The 15,847-nt window shown below is 37.2% G+C and overlaps 1 protein-coding gene across 1 annotated transcript in view; it reads left to right on the top strand.

The window, feature by feature from the left end:
• The first annotated feature begins 1,046 nt into the window (after positions 1-1,046).
• LOC114097362 (zinc finger protein 569) overlaps positions 1,047-15,847 on the top strand; it is a 54,173-nt gene continuing 39,372 nt past the window's right edge. Inside the window, exons 1-2 of the mRNA XM_027941254.2 lie at positions 1,047-1,240; positions 3,012-3,171. The gene's annotated coding sequence lies outside the window, so the exon portion shown is untranslated. The remainder of the gene's footprint in view (positions 1,241-3,011; positions 3,172-15,847) is intronic.

Here is a 15,847-nt window from a genome sequence, read left to right as displayed (position 1 = left end):
TCTTTTCTTCTCAAAGAGCCTACTTTGCGTTTTGACTGAGGTCTAAATTTCTGATTTGATCTAAACTCCTGATGAGATCTGTAAATCTCTGGCCTCATATAAAAACTGTTATACTTGAATTGTCACTCTTGGAAACAGCTTTACCCGAATGAACCCTTTCAATTCTCACTGAAATCCTTTGAGGGAGTTACTATTTTCTCTTAATTAAGACTATTAAGAACAAAGGCAGAGAATTTAACTAGTTAGTCCAAAGTCACACTGCTGGTAAATGGCTGAGTCTGTTTAGAATCCAAATAGTCTGGAGACACTACTCCATCAATCATGCACAATTTCAGGTCATCAGTCCAGTAACACTGTCACGGATACAATCCAGGATTTCGGAAAGAATAGACCAAAGTATATCATTTCAGCCGAGTTAGGTGGAGCATGCCTGTAATACCAGCTACTGAGAAAGCTGGGGCAGGAGGATGCCAAGTTCGAGGCCAGCCTGGGCATATTAGTAAGATCCTGGGTAAAAATAAAACTATTTATAGGACTAGGAATGTAGTTCAGCGGTAGAGCGCATGCCTACCATTGTGTGAGGCCCTGGGTTCCATCTCCAGCACCGGGATCGCGGGGAAGAAAAAGAAAACCAAATACCGTTTCCGACCATGTTGCAGGTCAGTGAGGAGAACATATGACGCGACCATTGCGTCACACATATGACTGTAAATACACACAATCTCAAAATTCGCCACACCCCAAATTCCGTGGCCGAAGTTTCACACATTACATATTACATCACTTCTTCATAGTGCCGCTGGAAGCTTGACGCTCAGACCGACCGAGCCTCCAAGAACCCTAGATCTTTCCCTACCTTCACCTCAAAGGAGCATATCAGTCTAGGGCGGAGCCCCCACCAGACGGAACTAAACTGACTGAGCTGCGGGGCTCTCACGGACCAGATAGCCTAACGCCTCCAATAGGCCAATCCAGCCGACGTAAAGAGGAAGTGACTTTTTACAGAAACTAGTGTTGTGCCGCGAAGGTTTCTGGGAGCTGTAGTCTTCAGTAAGAAAGCGGCGGACCTCTTCAGATTCTTCTCAGTATCTAGTTGCGCTCCCAGGCTCTTAAGAATGGGTTTCAAGGGAGGCAGCTCCCACAAAACCTCAAGATGATCCTCTGGCGCGGAGCCGCGTGCCCTTAAATGCGGCCGTTTGTATTCACACAGCTTGTAAATAGGAAGACCAGTCCTGCAGGGGTGAGCCGCGGGGTCCTCTGGGAAGTGTTACCCCGTATCTAACGGATCTGAGCTAGTATTGCTCTCCGCCACTGCCACCGCCACCGCTGACCTCGGTGGCTCCCTATCATACCCCTCGCGGGCCGTGCCACTTGGGCGGCGCTGGATAGTGGAGTCGCGGCCTGTGTCAGTGGGCTGGGTGGTGAGTCCTCGGAAACCCTGGAGCATGGAGCCTGGGACTCTTTGTGCTGGGTGGGAGTAGGGGCCTGCGGACCCGCGCAGGTGTGGTTGGAAGAGGAACGCGGTGAGGGGCGATGCCTGTGCGGTTGGTTCCCTGGGACCATGGCAGTGGCGTGTGAAGGACCGTGACCGCATGGCGTGCTGTGATTGGTATTACGCTTTCCCTTTTGTGTTTAGTTGTGACCCTGGCTGCGAACATGCGTGACTGTGGGATCGAGAGTGAATGAGACACTGCGAGGATGGAAGGTAGGGTCGGGTTTTGTCGGTAGATGAGACTGAACGGGTGCTGCATTTGTTTCGTTTTGGTAATTGGAAGTGTATTTCTATATGAAACATCAATAGCCCCAACACTTGAATATTTTATTATTTTTAGCCTTGTTTTCATATATTAGATGATTTATGTACGTGCGAAATTCATTTTCCTTATTCCCCTCCACTCCCCAAATCTCAAAATACAGAAAACCTCAGAGAATAAAAATCATTCATAATTCTACCAGCTTCACTACCACTGCCAACATTTATTAACCATCTTTTTGCCCTACTCTTTGTGAATACATAGGCATGCATTTCTCTTTTTACATATGTGCATAATGACTTAAATATTGCAAGCATACATACACACTCTATAACCTACTTTCTCATTTAACAATACATCATTAGTGTCTTTACATTAAACTATTACAAATTTATGCCCTCATTTTAGTTTTTTTTTTTAATACCTTTCAATACATTTATCCCTGTTGGGTAGTTTGGATCTTTCAACTTCTTGCAAAGTGTTATCAACACTTTGCTTATTAGGAGCTATTTGGCACATTTCATAGTGTTTTTTTTTTTTTTTTTTTTTGGTACCAAGGATTAAACTACTCAGGGGCACTCAACTTTGAGCCACATCCCCAGCACTTTTTTTGTATTTTATTTAGAGACAGGGTCTCACTGAGCCCCACTGTTGCTGAGGCTGGCTTCCAACTTGGGATCCTCCTGCCTCAGCCTCCCGAGCCCCTGGAATTACAGGCATGGGCCACTGCACCCAGCTTCATAGTGCTCTTTTTATTTTTTTAAATATTTATTTTTTAGTTGTACACAATACTTTTATTTTGTTTATTTGTTTTTATGTGTTGCTGAGGATCGAACCCAGGGCCTCACATGTGCTAGGCGAGTGCTCTACCGCTGAGCCACAACCCCAGCCCAGTGCTCTTTTTTATTCATTATTTTTTTTTGAGGGGTGGGTAGGTTCCTAGAAGTGGAATTAATAGATCAAAATATATGTCCCAAAGAATTCCTAAATCTCTCCAATTATTCCCAATGTAAGAGTCCAATAATATGCATTATTATTGTCATAGTATAAGACTGCCTGTATCCCCACACTCATGATAACAATAGATATTATAAATAATAGTAATCTTTGTTAACCTCATAGTTACAATTTTATTTTGCTATAGAAATTTAATTTTCACATATTTGATTACTATCGAAGTTAAGCATTTTTAAAAATCTTTGTGTGTGAATTATATGTTTTCTGAAGTAGTGTTCTCTTTTCAAATTTCTTTTTCAGAGTTGTTCTTGTATTAAGGAGTATTCATAGACTCACCATGTATTGAATGCTGGCTGTGTAGCAGGCACAAATCCTAGGTGCTTGGGATATAAGCGTGAACAAGAGACAAACCTCCTGATATCATGGTACTTACGCTGTTGTGGGCCAGATAATAAACAAGGTAAGTAAGTTAAATATAAAATTTATTAAATGGTGAAAAATGCTAAGAGAAAATATAATGTGGGAGCATATTTAGAATTAGAGATGGGAATTAGTGTTTTAGATGGGGGCAGTCAAAGAAAGCATCTTAAAAAGATAGTAATAAAGATGTAAAGGAACAATTTATGTGTATAACTTTAGAAAGGTTATCACATGCAAAGGGAATAAGAGTTATAAAAATCCTGAGGTGGCAACATGCTTGTGGTTTAAATAAAGCAAATGAAGTGGGGAGAGTTGGGGGAAAAGAGAGATGAAATCTAAGTGGAGAGGAGGGCAGATCAGGTTTGGCCTATGGAACGTAGTAGTGATTTTGGCTTTGATGGGAAGCTGTTGGAGAGTTGTGCATGGGAGTTACATTATCTGTTTACACTTTATGAGTAGTGCTTTGTCTGCTCTGGTGAGAATGGACTACTGGAGAAAAAATGAAGAAAGGGTAGAGAGGGAGAAAGGCAAGAAGCAGAAAGACAAGTTAGGAAACTATTGCAATAATCCAGGGATATTTGAATTGTCATTCCTGGTTCATTTAATTGTCAGAAAAATTTCCTAAGAAATAAATTTCCTTCATCAGCTTTTACTCACTCTTCTGCACTGTATGTGCAAGAGAGAATAAATGGATTCTTTCTATTTGTAGGGTTTTGGGATATTGAATTTGTTCCTCTCATCTCTTAGTCTTATTATTACCATTATATATTCATCAATTTTAACATCTTTTATGTGGTTTCAAATATTTACAGTTCCTTTCATATATATATATATATATGTTGTAGGTGGACACAATACCTTTATTTTGTTTATTTATTTTTATGCAGTGCTGAGAATCAAACCCAGTGCCTCACACATGCAAGGCAAGTGCTGTACCGCTAAGCCACAACCCCAACCCCACAGTTACTTTGGTTTTGAAGCTCATATTCCTCATCTTTGTTCACTCTTCAAAATAGCTTCTGAGTCCTTTGAACACATCCCCAATAGTCTTTGATAGTGTCCTGCATTTATTTTCGTTTTGGTACACACACATATACACACACACACACATATTTTTAGTTGTCAGTGTGCCTTTATTTATTTATTTGCAGTGCTGAGAATTGAACCAACTGCCTCAAACATGCTAGGCAAGTGCTATACCACTGAGCTACAACTCCAGCCTAGTGTCCTACATTTCTGTTATGACAGGAGACCCTGGATCATTTGGAACATTTCCTGCATGAGGCATGAAATCAGTTTTTTGTGTGGTACCTTGATTTCTTTTAGTGGGAAATGGTATTTTAAGACCACAGTTATAGGGCTGGGGTTATTGCTCAGTGGTAGACCACTTGCCTGGCATGTGTGAGGCACTAGGCTCAATCCTCAACACCACATTAAAAAACAACAACAACAAAAAAGAATAAATAAAATGAAGGTATTGTTTCTTTTTTTTTTCCAGAACTAAAAAAAAAAAGAAAGAAAGAAAATTTAAAAGCCCACAGTTGTAGTGCTTATTACTATTATTATTTTTTTTTAGAGCAAGAGAGAGAGAGAATTTTTTAATATTTATTTTTTAGTTTTTAGGCAGACACAACATCTTTGTTTGTATGTGGTGCTGAGGATGGAACCTGGGCCGTACGCATGCCAGGCGAGCGCGCTACCGCTTGAGCCACAACCCCAGCCCCTTACTATTATTTCTAATTTTTGTGTGCTTGTGTGAACAGAGCTAAGAAATATTTTCTTTTTTTTTTTAACAGTTTAATTAAGATATAATTCATACACATTTTACCCATTTAAAGTAGACAATTCCAAGACTCTGTCTCAAAATAAAAAATAAAAGTGGGAATAGATGAATTCTAGATAGGACAGAGAGGTGGGAGGGAAAGGGAGGGGGCAGGGGATTAGCAAGGATGGTGGAATGTAATACACATCATTATCCAAAGTACAAGTATGAAGACACAAATTGGGTGTCAACACGCTTTATATACAAACAGAGATATTAAAAATTGTATTATATGTGTAATAAGAATTGTAATGCATTCCGCTATCATTTTTTTTTAATCAATAAAAAATAAAATAAAAGTGGGGCACGATATGGCATGCCTACGATCCCAGTGGCTTGGGAGGCTGAGGCAGGAGGATCACAAGTTCAAATTCAGCCTCAGCAAAAGTGAGGTGCTATGCAATTCAGTGAGATCCTGTCTCTAAATAAAATACAAAATAGGGCTGGGGGTGTGGCTCAGTGGTCAAGTGCCCCTGAGTTCAATCCCTGGTACAAATAAATAAATAGGTAGATAGATAGATAAATAGATGGATAGAGATAAATAAATAAATAAATAAGCAAGCAAGCTAGCTGAGGATGTAGCTCAGTGGTAGAGCTCCCTTGGTTTCAATTTCCAGTACCTAAATAAATGAAGTATACAATTCCATTAAAAAATATACATATGTGTGTGAATGTGTGTGTATGTATGTGTGTGTGTGTATATATATATATATATATATATATATATATATATATATATATATATACATACACACACATTCACACACACACACACATATGTATATATACATACATACACACACAGGGCTGTGAAACTATCACCATAATAAAATTTTAGAGCATTTTTTTGTCTCTGCTAAAAGTGACATTGTACTCATTAGCAGTTATTCCCATAATATTCCCTCATTCCCACCCAGCCTAACCAACCATAATCTGCCTTCTGTTCCTTTACATTTCTTTAGCATATTCCAAACATTTCATAATGCATGAAGTCAGACAATCATGTAACCTTTTTGGACAGGCTTCTTTCACTTGTCATGGGTTCATTAATCTTATAGCAGGAAATATATTCTTAACAAAATAGATATGAGTTCATACTGTTCTTTCTATTATTTAAAATTTAGAATTGCAGGATTTTAACTTTGGTATTGTTTTTGTATCTTTTATTTGCTTACCTATCCATCCATATATGTATGTATAAATAAATAGTTTCAGGCCAGGTTTAGTGGGGAATGCCTATAATCCCAGCAGCTCCAGAGAATCAGGCAGGAGGTTTTCAAATTCAAAGCCAGCCTCAGCAACTTAGCAAGACACTATCTCAAAATTAAAAAAAAAATTTTTTAAAGGGCTGGGGATGTGACACAGCAGTTAAGCGCCTCTGGGTTCAATCCCTGGTACAAAAAAGTAAAGTTTCAGAACAACTTTATCAGTGCTTAACATTCCTACTAAAAATAATTTTACTTTTTTTTTTTTTATTGGTACTAGGGATTGAATTTAACCTGAGTCAGTTAGTTAAAATGGTACTCAACCACTAAGCCACATCCCCAGCCCCTCTTTTGTATTTTATTTAGAGACGGAGTCTCACTAAGTTGCTTAGGGCCTTGCTAAATTGCTGAGGCTGGCTTTGAACTTGTGATTCTCCTATCTCAGCCTCCTGTGTCACCGTGCCTGGCTCACATTTCTTTATAGATCTATTGTTATAAGGGTAGATCCCTCTAGGGAAGTTTAGTCCAATTATTGTGCTTTAAAATAACTAGAAGTAATTTCTCTTTGGTTAAGCTACAAACTGATAAATGATTCACTTTATTTGTTTTATTTTGCTTTTGCTTTTTAGGTATAGCTTTTGTTTTATAATTATATAAAATATTTACATGGTTAGAAAGTCAAATATATAAAAACCAATTATATTAAAGTATATATATATAAAACAAATATAAAAAGCAAAGAGAGGGCTTGGGTTGTGGCTCAGTGGTAGAGTGCTTGTTTCACATGTTTGATATCCTGGGTTTGAGATCCTAAGCACCACATAAATAAATAAAATAAAGGTATTGTGCCCATCTACAACTAAAAAAAAAAAACATAGGGCAAGGAGAAGTCTTGTGTTTATTCTGTTAATGTCTCTACTACCTTGTTCCTTCCATATTCCTTTTAGTTACTTTTTAAAATTTGTTAATTTTAATTTTTATTTTTTTAGTTGTATATGGACATAATAACTTTATTTTTAAGAGGATTGAACCCAGTGTCTCTCACATGCCAGGCATGTGCTCTACCACTGAGCTACAATCCCAGCCCAGTTATTTTTAGGTTTTTAAATTTAAGTAATCATTTGTAGCTTTCTAACCTTGTTCTTTTTCATCTCATTTTCTCTAGCCCTTTCATCTTAAATAAATTTGAGGGTTGGCTTAACAAGTTGACTTATATATTTTTTTTTGGTAATTATGATTGGAATTACATTAATCTTGTAGATAATATTGGGAAAATGGGCACGTTTGCCAACCTGACTTTTCCTATTTTTAAAAGTTGAGTATAGGAGGCAGACACCTATAATCCCACTGACTTTAGAGATTGAGGCAGAAAGATTGTAAGTTCAAGGCCAGCTTTAGGAACTTAGTGAGGTCCTAAGCAACTTAGTGAGACCCTGTCTCAAAATAACAAAATATAAAGTGTTGGGGATATGGCTCAGTGGTTAAGCTCTCCTGGGTTCAGTCCCCAGTAACCTCCGCTACCCCCTGCCTGAAAATTTACTCATTTAGTTCACTTTTATGAACTTCTATAAATGGAAGAAGTTTTCTCGGTTAGGCCCTTACACAGCTTTTGTTTGAATTATTTCTAATAACGTCTCAGACTTTTTGTCATTTTTATGAATTCTGAATAGGTTAGTTAAAATGGGACCCAGATCTCCTACAGTGTTTCAGTCAACTTTCTCCTGGTATTTTCTTTGGTATAACTTTTGTCTCCCAGAGTTCTGTAAAGTTAATTCTGACAGGATTTTGTTGTTGTTGGTGGTGGTACCAGGGTGCTTTACCATTAGCCAGGCCACACTCAGAGTTCCCTCTTATTTCATTTTTGTTGATGTTACTCCCATTCCCATCCCCATGTTGTGGTACTTGGGATTGAACTCAGCTCCCTTTACAATTGAGCTATATTCCCAGCCATTTTTTTTTTAATTTTTAAATTTTTTAATATTTGTTTTTTTAGTTTTAGGTAGAGACAATATCTTTATTTTACATTTATGTGGTGCTGAGGATGGAACCTAGTGCCTCATGCATGCCAGGCAAGCACTCTACCACTGAGCCACAACCCCAGCCCCATTTTTATTTTTTGAGACAGGGTCTCACTAAATCGCAGAGGCTGGCCTGCAACTTGTGATCCTCTTGCCTCAGCCTCCCATATAACTGGGATTACAGGCATGTGCCAATGCAACTGATGCATGCCTTTCTTTTTAAACTGTTTATGTTTAAAGTGGGGCTTTTTTGTGGACACATATAATTAGGTCTTGATTTCTCATCTCCTCTGCGAATCTTATCTTTTAATTGGTGTATTCAGACATTTTACCCTTGTAATTGTTTGTACCACTAATTAAATCCACTGAGCCACATCCCCAGCCTTTTTATGTTGTGATTTTTTTGAGACAGGATCTCACTAAGTCACTTAGAACCTTGCTAATTTGCTGAGGCTGACCTTGAACTTCCTATGCTCCTGCCCCAGCCTCCCAGGTAGCTGGGATTACAGGCATATGCTATGGCACAGGGCTACCCCTCTAATTTTTTATGCAGTTGGATAGTATCTACCATCTTTCTAATTAAATTGTTTTGTTCCATTTGTTCCACTTGCTTTTGTTTTCCCCTTTTTGTTTGGTCTTAATTGAAATTTTTATATGATTTCATTTAATCTGTTTTATTGTATAATTTATACTTCTTTTTAAAACTTTTTAAGTGTTGCCTCTGAATTTTCAATATTATTTTTAACTAATCTAAGTTCACTTAAAAAAAATGCTAGACTGCTTCATACATAGTGGAAGCCTTATAACTGAGTGTTCCCAATTTCTCTTTCCCATTCTTGCTGACATTCCTGTTATTCAGTTTACTTATCCATGTGCTATAATCAGCCACTACATTGCTATCACTGTTGCTTTAAATGAACATTTATCTTTTAGATCAATTAAGAATAAAAGAACCAAAATATTTTTATTTTACTTTCATTATTCCTTCTTTGTCTTCCTTTCTTTATGTAGATTCATTTTTTACATATAGAAATTTTCTTCTTCCTGAAGAATTCCTTCTTAATAATTTATTCAGGGTAAGTCATCTTGATAAATTATCTTAGTTTTTCTTTGTTTGAGAAAGCATTTTTCCTATTCATTTTTTAAAATATTTTATTTTTTAGTTGTAGTTGGACACAAAACCTTTATTTTATTTATTTATTTTTATGTGGTGCTGAAGATCAAACCCAGGGCCTCACATGTGCTAGGCGAGTGCTCTACCTCTGAGCCACAACCCCAGCCCCTCCTATTCATGTTTGAAGGATGATTTCTTTCTTTTTCTTTTCTTTTTTTTTTATTTAGAGACAGGGTCTTGATGAGTTGCCTAGCACCTTGCTATTGCTGAGGCTGGCTTTGAACTTGAGAGCTGCCTCAGCCTCCTGAGCCACTGGAATTACAGGTGTGCATCACTGTGCCCAGATCAGGATAATTTTCTTCGACAGAAAATTCTAAGTTGATGGGGTTTTTTTTCATTCCACTCTTCTTGCTTGGGTGCCATGTGCCTCACTATTTAAAGTTCATTGCACAAACTTTACTATATATTTTCATATGTAAATTATTGTGCCAGGCCAAAAAACATGAAGCCATATGAGCAGTCCTTCCCATAAATGGTTCACAATCCTAGGAAAACAGACAAATCACTGATACTGTTGCAGAGTGAGAAATGCCACAAATTAGGCAAGTTCATGTGGTACAGGAATATAAATAGATTCTATAGATATAGATATCCTAGTCAAGTGATAAAATATTTTTTTTATTTAAGAACAGGAAAGCATTGATCAAAGGAAAGATGAGCTGGTCAGAAATCAGGAGATGGTTCTAGGTATGGGAACATGATGAGCAGTGGTTAGGAAGCATTGAGTGTTTTGTGTATTTTAAGAAAGGCATGTCATTGTATATGGCTGGAGTTTAATTTCTGGAGGTGAAATGCTGCCCCTGTTCAGTGTGGGTGGCTGAACCAAAGTCACTCATGTGAATTTGGGATGATGCAAAATACCACACAGACACAAAATACCTTTTATAAGCTTCAGGATGGTTTCCCCATCTCCCGGCCTCAGGCTCCCCAAGAAGGGGGCAAGAGAAGGTCACAAGAGGCTGGAGAGAGAGAAAGAGAGAGAGAGCGTGCGCACGTTAGGGAGTGGGCTTTTATTTGGGGGGACGCTGTTTCTTAGAACATTCTGTCTGAAAAAGGCAGAAGGGGTAGGATTACAAAGGAACAGGTGAATGTAACTCAACCCCAGCAGGTGATGCCTACACCTGGAGCCACGCCTTATTATCTGAGCTGGGGTAACACCCAAGTTACTGAGGAAGACAATAATTGTTCAGGACCCGTGTGTCAGGACTAAAGGCGCGTCCATCCAGATCGTCTCCTTACAGTGAAAGATGAGACTAATAAGGCATTCAGACAAAATTGTTAAAGAAGTCACATTGAAGAAATGTAAGCAGGAGAGTGTTTAAGATGTGTTTTATAGGTATAGAATTCTTGATTAAATCCTGGAATTAAAAAAAAAGGATTTAAAGGATATTTTTGAAGTAATTAGGAAGATAGAAATAGAGATAATGTATTAAATTTTATTACTTTGGCAGAGTTCAGTAATTTTGGTGTGGTAATGGCAGTATGTGTAGGAGAATTTCATACTTTTTAGAAGTACAAGCTGAAGGAGCTAAAGGTAAAGTTTTTGTTTTTAGAGAAGGAAAGAGTAAATGTGGTAAATGAAAGCAATTGTTAAATACAGGTGAAGGATTTCACAAGTATTACTTGCATTTATCTTTCAATATTTCTGTAGTTTGAGTTTTTAAAATTAGATGTAAATTGGGAGGAAAGTATGCATATAAATGTGTTTATAAATGTGAGCTAGAGGAAAGGAAGGTTGGAGACAAACTATTTTCGGAAGCTTATTTCTCATTTTCAACCTCCTATCTAAAGAAAAAGTTCTGTTAATAGAGAGTTCTGTTACTTAATACTTAACAAAGATGAGTGGGAAACTTCCTCCTCAAATGAGAGGGCCCCAATATTCCCTAAGAGCAAGGAAAGGCTTATAAACAAACCTTGGTCCTTTCATTGTTGACTTTGTTTGGAAAAGCCTATTTCTGTTTGTTTATTTTATTTACTTTTTGCTGGGGAGGGTACCAGAGATTGAATTCAGGAGCACTCAACCACTGAGTCACATCATCCTCAGCCCTATTTTGTATCTTATTGAGAGACAAGGTCTCACTGAGTTGCTTAGTGCCTCACCATTGCTGAGGCTGGCTTTGAGTTTGCAGGCCTCCTGCCTCTGCCTTCTGATCTGCTGGGATTATAGGTGTGTGCCACCATGCCCAACTTTATTTATTTTAAACTAGTGATTTTATTATTTGAAGTAAATAAACATACATGGATATACATACATATTCAGACCTTAATACACACACATACATGCATCCGTATCTATATATATTCACATATGCAAAGACCCAAATATATATTCTTTTTCTACATATGTTTTTTCCACTGAAGATTGCCAATTGATATAAAATGGGAAGTAAGACAGGCTTGGTGGTGCACACTTGTAATCCCAGAGACTCGGCAGGCTGAGGCAGGAGGATCACAAGTTCAAAGCCAGTGCCAGCAACTTAATGAAGTTCTAAGCAACTTAATGAGACCCTGCCTCAAAAATACAAAATAAAAAGGGCTTGGGTTGGTTGTGGCTCAACAGTAGAGCACTTGCCTAGCATGTGTGAGGCACTTGGTTCGATTCTCGGCACCCTATATAAATAAATGAATAAAATAAAAGCCCATCAACAACTAAAAAGATATGTATAAATAATTTTTTTAAAAAGGGCTGGGGATGGGACTCAGTGGTTAAACACCTGGATTCATCTCTTGAACCAAATAAATAAATAAAGTAGAGAGTAAGATACTGTTTTGCTCTAGATACCCATTCCCCTTCTATCAGGACAAATACTGTTTGTCTCTTATTTATCTTGGATCTATATGTATTTTGACTATTTTTAAAATTGTGAATAAGAAGGCTTGACCATTTTCCCAGAAGAACTGTTACATTATTCACAATTTTCTTCTGAGCTATTAACTCTTTTGGGACCTTCCTTATCATTTCAATCCCATGTCTTGGGTGTGAGCTGAGAATCCCTCTCCCTTATTAGGAATGTAGTAATTCCCGTTTGTTTCCTCATTTGTAGAATGGAGCTCTAATTTTTAATAAAAAGTAAAAAATTAAGAATGTATTTCAAGCCTGGCAGTGCTGATCTGTAATTCCATTGACTTGGGAGGCTGACACAAGAGAATCACAAATTCAGCAACTTAGTGAGATTCTTGTCTCAAAATAAAAAATAAAATGGACTGGGGGTGTAGCTGAGTGGTAAAATATCCATGGGTTCAATTCCAGCACCCCGTGCCCTTCAAAAAGAAGAGGAATGCATTTAAGTGTATATCTGGACTTTGCTTCCTGGTGAAAATAGCCCTTCCTCCCATAACTCTAAAGTTGGAAGTATTAGAATACTTTACATTTTGGTACTTGTTTGTACATGAAATTTTGCTTTTCATATTTTTACAATCATACATATATGTATATCTGCAAATTGATTCTAAATATAAGCATAGAATATAAAGCCTATTTCTTTTTTTAATATTTACTTTTTTTTTTTTTTTAGTTTTAGGTGGACACAATGTCTTTATTTTACATTTATATGTGCTGAGGATCTAACCCAGAGCCTCATGCATGCTAGGCAAGCACTCTACCACTAAGCCACAACCCCAGCCCTAAAGCCTATTTCTTAATGTGGACCTTTATTAATGAAGTTTTAAAGTCACTGCTTTAGAACATTTTGAAGGGCTGGAGTTGTAGCTCAGTGGTAGAGTGCTTGCCTCGCATGCATGAGGCTCTGGGTTCGATCCTCAGCACCACATAAAAATAAATAAATAAAATTAAGATTTTGTGTTCATCCACAACTAAAAAAATATTAAAAGATTTTCAAGACCGTGAAATACAGACATGGCAAATAACTATATTTATTTCTTTTTCTTTCAAGCTCTCCACTAAAATAGCAATAAAATAATTTAAAGGGTATTAAAGTACTTAGAACACTACCAGAAACTACAATTTAAATTGCCTACTGATGGGGCTGGGGATGTGGCTGAAGTGGTAGCGTGCTCACCTGGCATGCGTGAGGCACTGGGTTCCATCCTCAGCACCACATAAAAATAAAAATAAAGATATTAAAAAAATGGTCAAGATGGTAAATTAAAAAAAATAATAAATTGCTTACTGAGGACAATACTAAAAAGAAGTGAACTATTAATATTACAATACCTCTGAAAAAACTATAGACCTAAATTTAGCAGGTACAGGGCAACATAGAGGGGGTGTGCTGGGCTAAAAAGTGGGATTAGAATTTTTTTTTTTTTTTTTTTTTTAGAGAGAGAGAATTTATTTTAGTTTTCGACGGACACAACATCTTTGTTTGTATGTGGTGCTGAGGATCGAACCCCGGGCCGCATGCATGCCAGGCAAGCGCGCTATCGCTTGAGCCACATCCCCAGCCCGGGATTAGAATTTTGTAATCAATTATTAGACTGCCAGGGACCCTTTCCACACCCTTCATAGCCAGGTGATTATACTGCTTCTACCTCACAGAAGTGAAAGAGTGTGGAGGTATATTTTTCTTAAAACTGAATCAGAAAAGTCTAGACTTTGTTGACTCCAACCAAAGTAGAGGATATGGGTGAGGTTTGGGATTTAAGTGGGAATTTCAGTCTATATTCTGAAAAATGTGACTCTCCTGCGCTCTTTCTCTGGCCTTCTCTTAGAAAGTGGTAGCAAGTTAACTGATTTTCCTTTAGAGAAATGCGTGACCCCCCAAAGGAAAGAATTCCAAGAATTGATATTTGGCAGTCCCCAGTGAAAAGATTAGTTTATTATCCCACTGGCACATTGAAGCCCATCCAGCCAAGAAATGAATCATATACACAGACTTTATAGTCAACTTTGTAATGCCTTTATTAAATATGAACAATTAGGGAATCACAGTGGAGTTGAAGAATATATCTATCATGAAAGAGAAAAACCTAAACAATTAGAAGGAAGAAATGTGAAGAAAATAATAGAGGGAACAAAAACTTTTTTTTTCAAACAGAGCAAAAAGTAAAGTATCTTCAAAAAGATAGAAGATAGTAAATCTATTTAAAATAGCATTTAATGCATGAGAAAGATGGCCTCAATATTATATATGATGTCTGAATTAAGGATACACACATATGTCATAAAGATAGTGAGATAAGAGCAAGAAAATCTCTTAAGGAAGAGAAAAATGAAAATTTAAGGAGACAAAATATAACATACTTAGATGATCAGTTTAAGAAATGTCATTCAATTCATGAATTGTACAGAAGGGAAAAATAAAGGAATTACAAAAGTACAATAAAGTTTCCTAGATTAATATCTACATTGAAATGCTCTACTCACTGAGCATTTCAATGAGAAAAAAAATACATAACTACCAAAAACAAACACAAGAAGGGCCAAAAACTTACAGAGGAAAGAAAATTAAAATGATTAATACTTTCTGTCACCATTATTATTCTTTCCAGCAGCATTAGAAGTCACTGGAGACATTTCTTCAAATCCCTGAGGAGAAAGGGTTTCTCTTAGAAGCCTACAGTTACCAAAAATTGTCATTTGATATGAGAGCAGAATAAAAAATATTTCCAAACATGCCAACCAGATTGAAGAGGAAACAAAGTAAGGACACTTTTGAAGGGGCTAGGGTTGTGGCTTAGTGGTGGAGTACTTGCCTAGCATGCCTGAGGCACTTGGTTCGTTTCTCAGCACCGCATATAAATAAATAAAAAGGTTCACTGACAACTAAAAAAAAAAAAAATATTTTAAAAAAAGATACTTTTGAGAAACTAACTTTTGGTGGGCTGGGGTTGTGGTTCAGAGGTAGAGCGCTCGCCTACCATGCGTGAGGCACTGGGCTCAATCCTCAGCACCACATAAAAATAAAATAAAGATATTGTATCCACCTATTACTAAAAAAAAAAAAGAAATCAACTTTTGGACTGTTGTAGAATGCAGCATTGGATCCACAGAATTTAATCCTATTCTTTCATCACTCAGCAGGAGCTAAAGTCCTTATTTTATCTGTCACCTGCCTCCCTATTCCTTATGTTTTAAACATACTTTGCAAAATGAGGTGGTAAGACCTAGAACCTAAGGATACATGGTAATAGTAGTCAGGAGATTAGGAAACTGTTGGGGTGATGATAGAAATAAAATATTTTTATCCACTGTGAAGCCATGTTTCAGCGTGCTAGTTAGCTCCAGCTGTTTAGAGAATTGCTGTGGTTAACACTTCCAGGAGTAGAGTTATCAATGATTTTTAGGTAATCAAAATTTTGATTCAACCAAGCATGGTTTTAAAACAATATTCCTATGTAGGTGGTGTCCAAGTCATTATAACATTTGATATCAATATAATATCTAGGCTGTGAATTTGTTTCTGAAATTATTCTGCTTAACTTTGAAATCCTCCAATATACTGTATTCTCTTTTCTCTGAAGCCTTGCCTATTACCATCACTTGCCTATAATACTTTCTCACCCCATACTCACCCTAGTGACTTTACTTTATACTA

Source organism: Marmota flaviventris, chromosome 18 (genome assembly GCF_047511675.1).
Source record: "Marmota flaviventris isolate mMarFla1 chromosome 18, mMarFla1.hap1, whole genome shotgun sequence".
In the NCBI taxonomy this organism is placed as follows: Eukaryota; Metazoa; Chordata; class Mammalia; order Rodentia; family Sciuridae; genus Marmota; species Marmota flaviventris.
Note: the sequence above shows the minus strand (reverse complement) of the source record. Positions and strands in the feature narration are given on the sequence as shown.